This window comes from Miniopterus schreibersii (genome assembly GCF_964146895.1).
Source record: "Miniopterus schreibersii genome assembly, chromosome: 6".
Classification (NCBI taxonomy): domain Eukaryota; kingdom Metazoa; phylum Chordata; class Mammalia; order Chiroptera; family Miniopteridae; genus Miniopterus; species Miniopterus schreibersii.
In genome coordinates, this window is record NC_138107.1 from 2,368,365 (window position 1) to 2,382,880 (window position 14,516).

The 14,516-nt window shown below is 49.3% G+C and overlaps 1 protein-coding gene across 3 annotated transcripts in view; it reads left to right on the top strand.

The window, feature by feature from the left end:
* Positions 1-14,516, top strand: part of LOC308559164 (E3 ubiquitin-protein ligase TRIM39) — a 66,734-nt gene that overhangs the window by 45,113 nt on the left and 7,105 nt on the right. Inside the window, exon 6 of one of the 3 annotated variants that reach the window (XM_081141476.1) lies at positions 14-1,142. The exons of 1 other annotated variant lie outside the window; for it this stretch is intronic. The gene's annotated coding sequence lies outside the window, so the exon portion shown is untranslated. Of the gene's footprint in view, positions 1-13; positions 1,143-4,724; positions 5,195-14,516 lie in introns of those variants that run through there. One more of the 3 variants, XM_081141474.1, reaches the window with a different exon arrangement.

Sequence of the window (14,516 nt, forward strand, 5' to 3'; positions counted from 1 at the left end):
TTATTGATTTCAGAGAAAGGATGGTAGATGGAGAGAGATAAAAAATATCAATGATGAGAGAATCATCTATCTGCTGCCTTCTGCACACCCCCCACTGGGGATGGAGACCAAAACCCAGGCATGTGCCCTGACCAGGAATCAAACCATGATCTACTGGATCATAGGTCAATGCTCAACTGCTTAGCCGGGCTGTATTATCTTTTCAATGTGTTGTTTTATTCAATTTGCTAGTATTTTATTTAGGATTTATGCATCTGTATTCATCAGAGATATTCATCTGTATTTTCCCTTTTTGTGTCTTATTCTTACCAGGTTTTGGTATCAGGGTAGTGTTGGCCTCATAAAATGTGTTAGGAAGTATTGCCTCTTCTTCAATTTTTTGGAAGAGTGTGGAAGAATGGGTATTAAATCTTCTTTGAATGTTTGGTAGAATTTACCAATGAAGCCATCTGGTCTTAGAATTTTACTTAGTGGATGGCTTTTTATAATTGTTCCAATTTCCTTAGTGTTGATTGATCTATTTAGATTTTTCAGATCTTCATAACTCAGTTAAGTAAGGTTACGTATTTCTAAGAACTTGTCCATTTCTTCTAGGTTATTGAATTTGGTAGCTACGGCTTCTCATAGTATTCCTTTGTTTGTTTTAATTTATCTCTTTTTTAAAATATATCTTTATTGATTTCAGAGAGAGGAAAGGAGAGGGAGAGAGAGAGATAGAAACATCAATGATGAGAGAGTCATTGATCAAGCTTGCAACCGGGCATGTGCCCTGACCGGGAATTGAACCCCTATCTCCTGGATCCTAGCTCGACGCTCAGCCGCTGAGCCACGCCCGGCAGGGCTATTTTAATTTATCTTATTGTTGAAAGTGAAGTATGTAACCCTCCTTTTTAATCTGTAAACCCTGTTCTATAGCCCTGAACAAACAGTTACAAGCTAGTGCCAAGAAATAGCCAACCATAACGGTTAAACAATGCTCACCTTGGCTTCTGTACATTGCTTTGCTAGGTTCCCACCCCTCTCCAGGCCAACCAGGATGCAGTTTTGCCTTTAAATTCTCCCTGTGAAGACTGTTCGGGGCTGTGAGTCTGTTTAGGGCATGAGCCCCTCGGAGCCACCAGCTTAATAAATTCCAAACACTCAATTTGGTCTCTGTGAATTAATCTCATGAAAACTGGGTATAACAAAAGTATTACAGATGTCCTTCTTTTCCCCATTGATCCCCTCCATGTGGCACACTCCCTACAGGCCTTCACCACACTATTGTCTGTGTCCATGGGCTATGCATATATGCATATAAGTTCTTAGGTTAATCTCTCCCTACCCACCCACCAACCCTGCCTTCCCTCTGAGATTCGTCAGTCTATTCCATGCTTCTGTGTCTCTGGATCTATTTTGTTCATTGGTTTATTTTATTCATTAGATTCCACATATGCATGAGATCATGTGATACGTGTCTTTCTCTGACTGGCTTATTTCACTTAGCGTAATACTCTCCAGGTCCCACCATACTGTCTCAAAGGGTAAGAGATCCTTCTTTTTAACAGCTGCATAGTATTCTATGGTGTAAATTTCCAAGAAGATGCTTGATATGATTTCAATCTTCTTGAACTTGTAGAGACTTGTTTTGTGTCCTAATACATGGTCTATCTTTGAGAATGTCCTGTGTGAACTTGAGGAGACTGCGTATTCTGCAGCTTTGGGTTGAAATGTTCTGTAAATGTCAATTAAATCATCAGATCTAGTGTGTCATTTAGAGTCACTGTTTCCTTGTTGATTTTTTGTCTGGAAGATCTATCCAGTGAAGGCAGTGGGGTGTTAAAATCTCCTACTATAACTGTATTGCTGTTGATCTCTCCCTTAAAATCCTCCAGAAGTTTTTGCTGTTATTTTTATATGTGTTTAGGTGCTCCTATATTAGGTGCATATATGTTTAACTGGGGTCTATCCTCTTGTTGGATCAATCCATTTAGTATTATGCAATGACCTTTCTTGTGTCTTGTGATGGCCTTCATTTTAAAGTCTACTTTGTCAGATATGAGTATTGCTACCTGGCTTTTATTTTTTTCATTTCCGTTTGCATGGAAAATTTTTTTTCCATCCCTTCACTCTCATCCTGTGTGAGTTTTTTGTTCTGAGGTGGGTCTCTTGTAGACAGCATATATTTGGGTCATGTTTTCTTATCCATTCAGCTACCCTATGTCTTTTGATTGAAGTATTGAGTCCATTTACATTTAAGGTTATTATTGATAGGTACTTATCTATTGCCATTTTTATTCTATATGCCTATGTTGCTCTCTCTCTCTCTGTTTACTTATTACAGCAGTCCCTTTAACATTTCTTGCAATGCTGGTTTGGTGGTAATAAATTCCTTTAGTCTTTGTGTGTGTGTGTCTGGGACTCTCTTTATTTCACCATCTATTTTGAATGATAGTCTTGCTGCATAGAGTAGTCTTGGCTTCAGATCCTTGCTTTTCATTTTCTTGAATACTTCATGCCATTCCTTTCGGGCCTGTAGAGTTTCTGATGAGAAGTCAGCTGACACCCTTATGGGAGCTCCTTTGTAGGTAACAGATTGCTTTTTTCTTGCTGCCTTTCATATTCTCTGTTTGTCTTGAATTTTCACCATTTTAATTATGATGTGTCTGGGTGTGGGCCTCTTTGGATTCTTCTTGCTTGGAACTCTCTGTGCCTCCTGAACTTGTGTGACCTTTTCCTTGACTTGGTTAGTGAAGATTTCTGCCATTATTCTTTCAAACAAGTTCTCTATCTCTTGCTTATTCTCTTCCTCTTCTGGTATTCCTATGATGTGAATATTGTTATATTTCATGTTGTCCCACAGCTCACTTAAACTGTCCTTTTCTTTTTAAATTGTTTTCTTCTTGGATCTCTGGTTGATTTTTTCTACCCTATCCTCTAATTCGCTGATCCAGTTCTCAGCTTTCTCTAATCTGCTGTTTATTCCTTCTAGTGTATTGTTTATTTCTGCTAAGTCATTCTCAATTTCCTTCATAGTTTCCATATCTTTTCTCTTGCTGTTGAGCATCCTTATGATCAGTATTCTGAACTCTATAACTGGTAAATTGCTTATCTCCATTTCATTTAGCTCTTCTTCTGGAGAATTCTCTTATTCTTTCATTTGGGGCTTGTTTTTTTGTGTCTCCCCATTTTGGCTGCCTGTTTGGGTTTGTTTCTATGAATTAGGTAGATCTGCTAGAACTCCCAGTACATTTAGATGTTCTCTGGTTCAAGTTTGGAACAAGATGGCAGCGAAGGTAACCACTGTACCTGCCGCCTGTCATAACTACATCAAAATTACAACTAAAATATAGAACAGCCATCACTCAGAATCTCCTGAAATCTAGCTGAACCAAAGTTCAACAGTGAAGGAACTGAAGAAGCACTGAGACCTGTAGGATGGATAGAAATATGGGCAGATCAGGGCTGAATCACGGAGACTCAGCTGTGGGCCCAAACCCAGTGCCACAGGTTAAATCTGGGAGGGATATCTCAGCGGTGGAGGTTTCCCAGAGGAGTGTGGGGTCCCAGCCCCACATCAGGCCCCCGGGCCCAGGGTTCCAGGGCTGGGAAGAGAATTCCCCATAACTTCAGGCTGTAAAAACCAGCAGGTATTGTGGCTGAGGGACAGAGAGGCTTCAGGAGTCCCAGACTTTCCTCTTAAAGGGCCCACACATAGACTCACTCAGACACACTACCTCTGAACCCCAGTGCCAGGCAGCAGCTTGAAAGGAACCTGGGATGTTTGGAGAGGAATTAACTTGCCTGAAATCAGGGTGAGAGGTGAAGGGGCAACTTTCTCCCAGACAGAAGACTTGGCAGAGGCCATTGCTCCTTTGGTGAGCTCTCCTCCACAGAGCTGGCAGGCAGGTGCCATATTTGAATCTCCAGCACCTGACTCACATCTTTGGCCCCACCCTGGTGATTCCTGGGGACACCACCCCTCCCTACCTGCAAGCTCATGCTGGCCATTTCCAGTGGCTTTTCTATGCAAGTGGCCTCTCAAGCCTCATGCTTAGAACTTTCCTAAAGCCTCTTAAACAAGCAGCATGCCCCATATGTCTTGATAAGTGGCCCCAGGCCTGTCACTAGTGGCAGCCTGCATTGGTTCATAGCTTGGCCTCTCCTGGACACCTCCAAGCCCAGCATAAGTAGCATCCAACTACTGTTTGCTGTGTAGCTCATGCTGGGTGGCCCTGGGCAAGGCATTGGCAGAGGCTGACTCTGCAATTCTCAGGAGGCCACAGAGACTGTGCCCCTGGTGGTCAGACTCAACCACGCTGGATTATAACCCTACCAAACCCACGAGTGACACACTCAAGGGGCAAAAAACACCCAACCAGGAGAGCAAAAAGAAAAAGGAATCCAGAAATATGAAGATAGTGTAAGGAGTCTCTGGGACAACTTCAAGCAGCCCAGCATTTGTATTATGGGGGTGCCAGAAGGTGAAGAAAGAGAGCAAGAAATTGGAAACCTATTTGAAAACATAATGACAGGAAGCTTCCCCTACCTGGTGAAAGAAATAGACTTAGAAATCCAGGAAGCACAGAGAGTCCCAAACAAGAGGAACCCAAAGAGGCCCATAGCAAGACATATCATAATTCAAATGCCAAAGGTTAAAGACAAAGAATCTTAAAAGCAGCGAGAGGAACAGTTAGTTACCTGTAAAGGAGCATCCATATGACTGTCTGCTGATTTCTCAACAGAAACCTTGCAGGCCAGAAGGGAGTGGCAAGAAATATTCAAAGTGATGAAAAGCAAGAACCTACAACCAACATCACTCTACCCAGCAAAGCTGTCATTTAGAGCTGATGGTCAGATAAAGAGCTTCTCAGACAAGGAAGAAAAGCCAATGGAGTTCCTCATCACCAGACCCAGCACTACATGAAATGTTGAAGGGTCTTCTTTAAGAAGAAGCTAATGAACAAAAGAATCTGATGAACTAAATAGACCCAGAGACATTGAAGCATGCAACAGACGGTCCTATCACAGAGGGAAGAGGGGTGGGGGGTGGGAAGAGAATAACCAAGGAAGTTATTTGCATATATGCAGAACCCATGGACACAGACAATAATGGGGTGGAGGCATGGGGAGGGGGTGGGAGAGAGGTGAAGGTGGTCAATGGGGGGGAGGGGAATGGGACACCTGTAATACTTTCAACAATAAAGATAAATTTAAAAAATAAAATGAATATAAATAAATAAATAAATAAATAAATAAATAAATAAATAAATAAGAAAATAGTTGTTCTCTGGTTCAGGCCAATGTCACGGACTGTTTGTGACTATCCTTGAGTACCCTGTTTGAAGCTTTCAGCAATGCATGGCTTGTGGCTCTCTGCTGGTGCTGGTGTGCTTGGAAAGAACCAAGATGTGCACCCAGGTCTGCTTTTCCAAGTCTCGGGTGCAGAAGCAAAGACTCGGAGCACCCAGTGATTCACCTTTGCCTGCAGGTTGATTAACCTGAGTTCCTTAATGAGCCCTAGTCTGTAGACTACAGCAAGGTGTAAACTTCACGGGTGAGGTAAGAAGTTTTCCAATGGGTGGGGCATTTGTTTCCCACCTCCCAAGGCAAAAGCTGCCTGGATGTTAAAGATCTGCCTGAGAAAGATGTCCCCTGCAGTATGGGGAAATGACTTAGCACAGGTATCCAGATGGGTGCCCTCTGCACTCTATCTCCAACCCTGGATTCTCCTTACACCACTTTAGTCCACTCTGCCCTTCCTCTGTCAGAGCCCAAGGTAAGTGGCTGCACAGGAAACTTTGTGCTTTGGCCCTTAAAGAGGGTGCCTGCATTTCCAACCATCTCTCCCTTGCAAACAGAAACCCTGCTGCCTTTCACAGCCAGATGTTATGAGGACAACTTTCTCAGTTCTGGTGCTCTGGGCTAGGGAGCCCAGCTTGGGGTTTAGACCCCAGAGTTCTCCGTGGGAATCCCCACAGCTGAGATATCTCTCTGGACCTTCAGCTGCTGCCTGTGGGAGCCCAGCCAGCCCTCTCATGCCTCCACACTTCCTACCAGTCTCTATGTGGTCTCCACTTTAGGTCCTTGGTTATGAGGATGCTCTCCAGCTAGTCTTCAGTTGATTATTCAGGATGGTTTTTCTATATTTTATTTGTAATTCCAGTTTGGTCCTGGGAGATTGTCAGTATAGCTTCCACTTAATCTGCTACCATCTTAGAATTCCCATGGTATTCTTGTATGATCCTTTGTATTCTGAGGTGTCCATTATAACTTTTCTTTTTTCATTTCTGATTTTGTTTAGTCTTGTTTTTTCTTAGTCTAGCCAGAGAATTGTCAATTGTGTTGCATTAATTTTTTGCATACTCTTTTTGTCCTGTTTTATTCAATTTTGCTCTAATTTTTATTTTTTCCTTCCTTCTTCTGATTTTAGGTTACATTTGTTCTTCTTTTTCTAGTTCTTTAAGATGTAATGTTAGGTTTTATAACTTCACAGATTTCACACCAATGAATTACTGCTAAGGTTGTATTTAAATAGCAAACAAACTTCAGAGCTCTAGGAGAATCCCTGTTTATCATAATAAGTTTGATATTTGTTTGCAAAAATTCTTTTCAATAAATACAGGAGAGAAGGGCTTGATGGAAACAACCGCCTTGGGTAAAAAGCATTTCTTCCTTGCCGGTGTGTGTCAGTGGGTTGGGCGTTGTCCCATGCACAGAAAGGTGGTGGGTTCGATTCCTGGTCAGGGCACATACCCAGGTTTGGGGTTCAATCCCTAGTGAGGGTGCATGGGAGGCAACCAACCGATGTTTCTCTCACATCTATGTTTCTCTCTTCCTCTCTTCCTCCCTCTCTAAAATCAACACTTCACCTTCAATATATTATGTTGGGTTCATTCTAAGCAGAAAATGATTAAAAACTCAAATGTAGCAGACATTTTAATGATTTAAGAGGTATTATCAATTTTTTTTCCAAGAAGAAAAGCTGGCAGCATATTGGGTACTAAGTAACCCCAACTCCTGCTCTCAGAACTTGCTACTTGGCTTCCAATTTCAAGAGTCCAGTTGTGTGGTGGCTGATTCACTGGCTGCTGAATTTGACTTCTGAATTTTGTAGGTGCTATGGATTTGCTCCATCCAACAGGAAGCTGAGGATTTGCTGAACAATTTGGTCCCGAGATGCTGGTGAGGGACTTGTGTGCTTTTACCATCCTCAGGTGGCTGGCCAGCAGAGCCTTCAGTGCTTCCCAGTTCACCCCATGGCTCCACCCCCAGCAAGGAGTGAACTCTGAGATGAACCCAGGGCTCCCGTGGCTGAGGCAGTGAACTGCACTGACCCTGAAACAAAGCCTGTGCTGCTCCCAAAGTGTGCCAGGGTTTAGAGCATGTTGGAACCCTGCAAGGGTCGCAACGGCAGGGCTCTCCACTCAGGGAACCAACTCTGCTCTAGGTGTTGCAAGTGGTTCTTTACTCTTACCACCCACGTCCTTCCTTTGGTTCAGTAAAAGGTCTATTGGAGGCTGCTGGTGTCTAGGGACATTGCTACCAGGGTCTCTTACCCTGCTGGTCATGGTGCCAGTTGCTGAGCTCTAGGGACCAGCTGTGGGGTCATGAGTGGCTACTGAGCCTCTAGGTTCTACGTGGGAAGGCAGAGCACCTGCACCCCAGCAGTCACGGCTCAGGAAGGAAGCAGATGAGCTAGCACCAACCTGCCCTTGTGTAGGCTTTCCTCTTGGTTCCTGATGGTCAGTCAGTGTTCAGGTCTCTTGAAGCCAATGTCCATATGGGAAGCACTCAAGAGTCTCTCAAATTTCTGTCATAATTTTTTGGTCATTTTTTGCATCATTGCTATTTTCCTGACATGTTCTTGCACTTGTCTCATTATGTCTAGATTACTAAGCATGTGACTGATTGGTGGTTGGATTTCTCACTCTTGGCCTGCCCTTCCTGTCTTACTACTGTCAACGAATCGTTGTTGGCACCAGTTCAGTGCCAACAGGAATCCCCAACTTGGGCTGCAGTGAAGAAGGAAACTATTCAGTGCAAACAGCTCAACTGTGATACAGCACAGCTGTGAGAACAGCAGGGTTGTGAGGCAGCCCTGGGGCCAGGCCACTCTAGGGCTCTGCTCTGATGGGCTCTGGAGAGACACCTTCAGGGTTTCAGCTCAACCACAGAGACCCAGTCTTAGGCAGAAAAGGAAAGTGGCTCCCGAAGCCAGGGAGGAGCTGGGTTAGATGGGCGCAAGTCCCCACCCCTGCCCCTGATTGGGCCAGCCTCAGGCAAAGGAGGACTCCAAATCCTTGCAGAGTGATTGGTCCAAAAGGCGCTGTCCTGATTGGTCAGGATAGAGTGACTCTGATTGATAGGAGCTGCTCAGCTCTGATTGGGCGGGGGAGGCCCCAGTCCTCCGGCTGAGCTGGACTCCAGGATCTACCAGGGCATCTCCGGGGAGACAACGCCGGCCTGGGGTCCAGGGCGGGGCTGCCCGTGAAGCGCGGTTTCCGGAGGGGCCCTGTGCAGAAATGGCTGCTGGGCTCTGTTGTTGATTAAATTTGAGCCCAGTTAGCCTCCTCCTTAGTAGGTACCTTCTTTCTGAGGGTTCCCACTGCACCGGCGTCGGGAAGCATTCCCTGAACAGGCGACTTTCCATCCTCCCGGGACTGACCGTAACTTGCTGTTGAACCCGGTGTCTACAGAGGCTGGGTGTGTGCAACCCGGCCCTCGACCCTGCCCTCCGCGGGCGTCCACCCGCAGGGCTGACCGTCCTCCAGGGGCGGGGGGGCTGCTGGTCATCACACGGCAGGGGGCGTTTGTGCTAAAGCGAAGGGCTCGCAGCGGGGTCTCCGGGGATGTGCGCAGGGTGGGCTCCGGGCTGGCTCCAGGAATTCGGGTCTTTTCACATTTCCCCGGGAAAAAATGGCCCGTCGCCGTGAAGCTCTCGGGAACTTCTCTCTCGGGCAGCTGGGCATGTCTGAGACTCTGCAGCTTCCTTCCTCTTCAGGGCCTCTGTGCCCTGGGACTGGGCCCGGCGGAACCTGTGCCCCAACGGGGCGGTGGGCACAACCTGCCTGGGGCGGAAACCGGGGCCCGCTGGCGGCGGGAGGAGCGCGGGGCGGGGCGGGGGCGGGGCGGGGCGGGGCGGGGGGCGCGGCGGGGCCGGGGCGGGGGCGCGGCGGGGGGCGGGGCGGGGCCGGGGCGGGGCGGGGGGCGCGGCGGGGGCGGGGCGGGGCCGGGGCCGGGGCGGGGCGGGGGCGCGGCGGGGGCGGGGCCGGGGCGGGGCGGGGCCGGGGCGGGGCCGGGGCGGGGCGGGGGGCGCGGCGGGGCCGGGGCGGGGGCGCGGCGGGGGGCGGGGCGGGGCCGGGGCCGGGGCGGGGCGGGGGGCGCGGCGGGGGCGGGGCGGGGCCGGGGCCGGGGCGGGGGGCGGGGCGGGGGCGCGGCGGGGGCGGGGCCGGGGCGGGGCCGGGGCGGGGCCGGGGCGGGGCCGGGGCGGGGCGGGGGCGGGGGCGCGGCGGGGGCGGGGGCGGGGCCGGGGCGGGGGCGGGGCCGGGGCGGGGCGGGGGGCGCGGCGGGGCCGGGCAGGGCCCCAGGCTCTCCCGCCTCGCTGCGGGCAGCCCAGGCCCCGCTCCGCGTTCCGGCAGCTTCCCCACCGCGCCTCCTGCTGCAGCTCCCAGCCCAGCGCCCGCCGCGCCCCGTACGAGGCCGCCTCGCGGAGCCCCCACCCCGGCGCTCGGGTCGGCCGTCGCCCTGGGTACTCGGCCGTCCGCCGGTGTCTTTCCCTGGAGCTTCCTGAGCTGGACGGACAGACGAAGCAACTGGACGCGGCCCTAGTGGCTGCTTGTGTTTCTGGGAAGAGTGGGCTCCTGAGAAACCAGGGGAGACTGAAGGGACACTTCCCGAAGTTACGGGACAGCTCCAGTTCCTAAGAGTTTTACTGGGGGGGGGGAGTTAAACTGAAGAAAAGGGAAGACAAGACAGAGAAGCAGCTTAGGACCAAACTGCGGAAAAGCGGCCCTGGCCGGGGCTCAGTTCATTGGGCCGTTGTCCCTCACCCCAAAAAAGAGGCGAGTTCTGGGTCAGGGCGCGGGGGAGGCAACCAACCATGTGCCTTCTCTGTCTCCCCCTCCCCCCTCCTCTCCCCCCTTCCCTCCCTGCTCACCTTCCTCTCTCTAAAACTCAACTTTAAAAAAAAATCCTTACGTGAGGATTTAAAAAGAAGGAAGAAGGAGGGAGGGAAGGGAGGGAGGCAGGGAGGCAGGGAGGGAGGGAGGGGGAAGGAAGGAAGGAAGGAAGGAAGGAAGGAAGGAAGGAAGGAAGGAAGGAAGGAAGGGAGGGAGGGAGGGAGGGAGGGAGGGAGGGAGGGAGGGAGGGAGGGAGGGAGGGAGGGAGGGGAGGGAAGGAGGGAGAGGAGGAGGGGGGAGGGAGGGAGGAAGGAAGGAAGGAAGGGAGGGAGGGAGGGAGGGAGGAAGGAAGGAAGGAAGGAAGGAAGGAAGGAAGGAAGGAAGGAAGGAAGGAAGGAAGGAAGGAAGGAAGGGGAAGGAAGGGAGGGAGGGAGGAAGGGAGGGAGGGAGGAGAAAGAAGAGAAAGGAAAAGAGCAAAAACCAGAGGAAAGGAGTCTTTCCTGAAGTTGCTGTGCTGTAGCCTCGGCCCAAAGTCCGCTCCTTTGGCGCCACCCTGTGGCCGCTTCCCCTGCTGAGTGGCCGCCCCTGTTCTACTGGCTCCGCACCCCTGCTCCGCCCAGGGCTCCTCAACTTGCTCATTCCAAGTCCACCAATCCTTGGGACTCAGTACCTGCAAACCTGATTTGCATGAGTGTCCCCTTCCCCTGGACCTCTGACTCCGATCTGCAGTGGGCTTCAGCCTTCTGCCACCCAGTCCTTGGTGGCGGCTCTGTCTCAGGCAGCTGTCCTTGCCTGGGATGACTTTAGATTTGTTAAAAAATTTTTGGATATGACACCAAAAAATGCAGGCAACAATAGATAACTTGGATTTCATCAAAATTAAAAATTGCTGTGCATCAAAGAACACTATGAACAGAGTAGAAAAGCAATCCATGAAATGGGAAAAACGTTTGCAAGTCATATCTGATAAGGGTTACTATCTGAATTTATATTTTTGTTAAAAAAAAACCTCCTACACCTGAACAAAAAATTCAATTAACATATGGGCAAAGGACTTGAAAAACATTTCTCCAAAGAAAATGTACAGATAGCCAATAAGCACTTGAAAAAATGTTCAGCAGCATAATCATTAGGGAAATGTACATCAAAACCACAATGAGGCACACCTCACACCCATTAGCATGCTATATATTTTTTTATTATTATTTTTTTTAACCCTCACCTGAGGATATTTTTTCTATTGCTTTTCAGAGAGTGTAGAAGGGGGAGAGAGAGAAACATCAATGTGAGAGAAACACATCTCTTCATTGCCTCCCACACGCTCCCCAACTGGGGCTGGGGATCAAGCCTGCAACTGAGGTACATGCCTTTGACCGGAATCGAACTCAGGACCCTTCAGTCATTGGGCCAACTCTCTAACCGCTGAGCCAAACTGGCTAGGGCTATATATTTTTTTAACAGAAAATAAGTGTTGGCCAGGATGTGAGGATGTTGGAACCTCTCTGCATTTCTCGTGGGAATGCAAAATGGTGCAGCTGCTGTGGAAAACAATATAAGAATTCTTCAGAAATTAAACATACAATGATCATTGATCTGGCACTTTTGTCTCTGGGTATATACCCAAACTATGTTACAGTGGGAACTCAAATGGATACCTGTACACCACACTCTCAGCAGTGTAACTCACGGTAGCCATCATGGATGAGCAGAGAAGCAAAGTATGGTCTATGCACACAGTGGACTATCACAGCCTTTGAAAAAGGGGATTCCGACACATGCTGCAACAAGGATGAACCTCAAAGGCATTTTTCTAAGTGAAGCAAGCCAGACACTAAAGGACAAACATTGTATGATCTGTTTATAGGACGGATCTAAGTTAGTCGAATTCACAGTGACACACAGCTGAGCAGCAGTTGCAGGGCTGGGCGAGGGGGGAGTTTCTGTCTGATGGCCACAGAGTTCCAACTGGGGAAGATGAGAGTCTGGAGATGGATGGCAGTGACTACTACACAACAATGTCAGGGTGCTTAATGCCACAAAACAGTACGCTCAAAATGATTAAAATGCCCTGGCCAGGTGGCTCAGTTGGTTGGAGCATCATCCCATACACCAGGAAGGTGGCGGGTTTGATTCCCAGTCAAGGCACATACCCAGGTTGCAGGTTTGATCCCTGGTTGGAGTTCCTACAGGAGGCAACCAATCAATGTTTCTCTCTCTCTCTCTCTCTCTCTCTCTCTCTCTCTCTCTCTCTCAAAAAAAAAAGATTAAAATGGTAAATTTTATGTTGTGTTTATATTACCACAATAAAAAGACACCTCCCCCGCAAAAAATGACAGAAATAGTTTATTCCAAAATGTTCCTAGTTAACATTGTCTCCATGTTAAGTGTCATAGACATTTGACCACGACCTTGCTCTCCACCCAACTTCATAAAGCACACGAGAGAGTGTAACTAACTACAAATAAGACCCCAGCAAAGGGTTTGCAGACAGTTGAGTGACCTACCCCAAACCCCAGCCTACAGCCCTCATGTCCTAGCACCATTCACAGTGCCAGCTGTCTTAGCTTGGACCCTTCAGCGTGCAGAGACTGAGTCAAGGATTTAAGATGCTAACAATCACTTGTGAAGCACAAGCCCAGGCCTGGGCAGGGTAAGAGAAAAGGGAATTCAATCAAGGGAAAATGTGACTTGGCAGAGCAAACAAGCTGGCATGTAGGTAACAGCTGCACCCACCGCCTCCCACAACCACATCAAAATCACAACTAAAATACAGAACAACCATCACTCAGAACCTCCTGAAATCTTGCTGCACAGAAGCCCTACAACCAGGGAGCTGAAGAAGCACCGAGACTGGTACGAGGGGCGGAGACGCGGGTGGATCGGGGCTGAATCCCAGAGACTCGGCAGCGGGCCCACACCCGGTGCCACGGGTAAACCCGAGAGGGAATCTTAGCGGTGGAGGTTTCCCGGAGGAGGGGTCCCAGGCCCACAGCAGGCCCCCAGCCCAGGGCGCCAGGGCTGGGAAGAGACGTCCCCACAATTCCCGGCTGTGAAACCAGCGGGGACTGTCGCTGAAGGTCGCGGACACTGCAGGAGCCCCAGCAGCTCCTCTTAAAGGGCTGCACGTGGACTCACTCAGACTCGCTCCCTCTGAGCCCAGCACCAGGCAGCAGCTTGAAAGGACCCGGGACACTCGGGGAGGAACTAACCTGCCTGAAATTGGGGACGAGAGCTGGAGGGGCAGCTTTTTCCCAGAGGAGCTGGCAGAGGCCATTGCTCCTTTGGTGAGCCCCCTCCCACACACAGCCGGCAGGCAAGCACCGTATTTCAACCTCCAGCATCTGACCCATACCTTTGGCCCCACCCCGTGATTCCCAGAGGCCCCTCCCCTCCCCACCTGCAGGCTCACCCAGGCCATTTCCAGGGGCTTTTCTGTGCAAGTGGCCTCTCCAACCTCATGCTTAGGACTTTCAAAAAATCTCTCAAACAAGCAGCAGAGCACCCCATATGGCTTGATAAGTGGCCCCAGGCCTGGCACTAGTGACAGCCTGCATTGGTTTATAGCTTGGCCTCCCCTGGGCACCTCCAAGCACAACACAAGTAGCAGCCAACTACTGTTTGCTGTGTAGCTCATGCTGGGTGGCCCTGGGCAAGGCACTGGCAGAGGCTGACTTTGCAACTCCCTGGAGGACCCAGAGATAGTGCACCTGGTGGTCAAACTCGACCACATTGGATTACAACCCTATCACATCCACAAGTGATACACTCAAAGGGTGCACTTGGTGAACACCAAGCTCCACTGAAGTAAATCCTGCTCCATAGGGGTGTCTCCAACACAACAGCTCTTTGGCTGTAGTTGCAGCTGGTCCTCACAGCTGATTGGCTGGGGGAGTCAATTCCTCCCAGTGATGCCAACAGCAACCAAGGCTCAACTACAACAGGACAGTGTACACAGCCCACACAGGGGAGCACCTAGAAGGCCCAGCTCAGGTGACTGGGGAGGCTGAGCCATCGGGCCCTACAGGACACCTACTATACAAGGCCACTTTACCAATTCCAGGAGACATAGCAGCTCTACCTAATACATAGAAACAAACACCTGGAAGCAGCCAATATGTGGAGGCAAAGAAACATGTCATAAAGGAAAGAACAGAAGAAATCTCTAGAAGAGGAACTAAATGAAATAGATCCAAGCAAGCTAACAGATAGAGTTCAGAATTTTGGTTATAAGGATGCTCAAGCATATTATGAAAACAACTGAGAAAATCAATGACATAATAAAGTACCTATCAGAAAGAAAGGCTACAGGAACTGAAATGAATAATTTACAGGGAATCAACAGTAGAGTAGAGGACGCTGAGAATCAAATCAGCAATTTGGAACATGAGGAAACAGAAAGCACCCAACCAGAAGAGC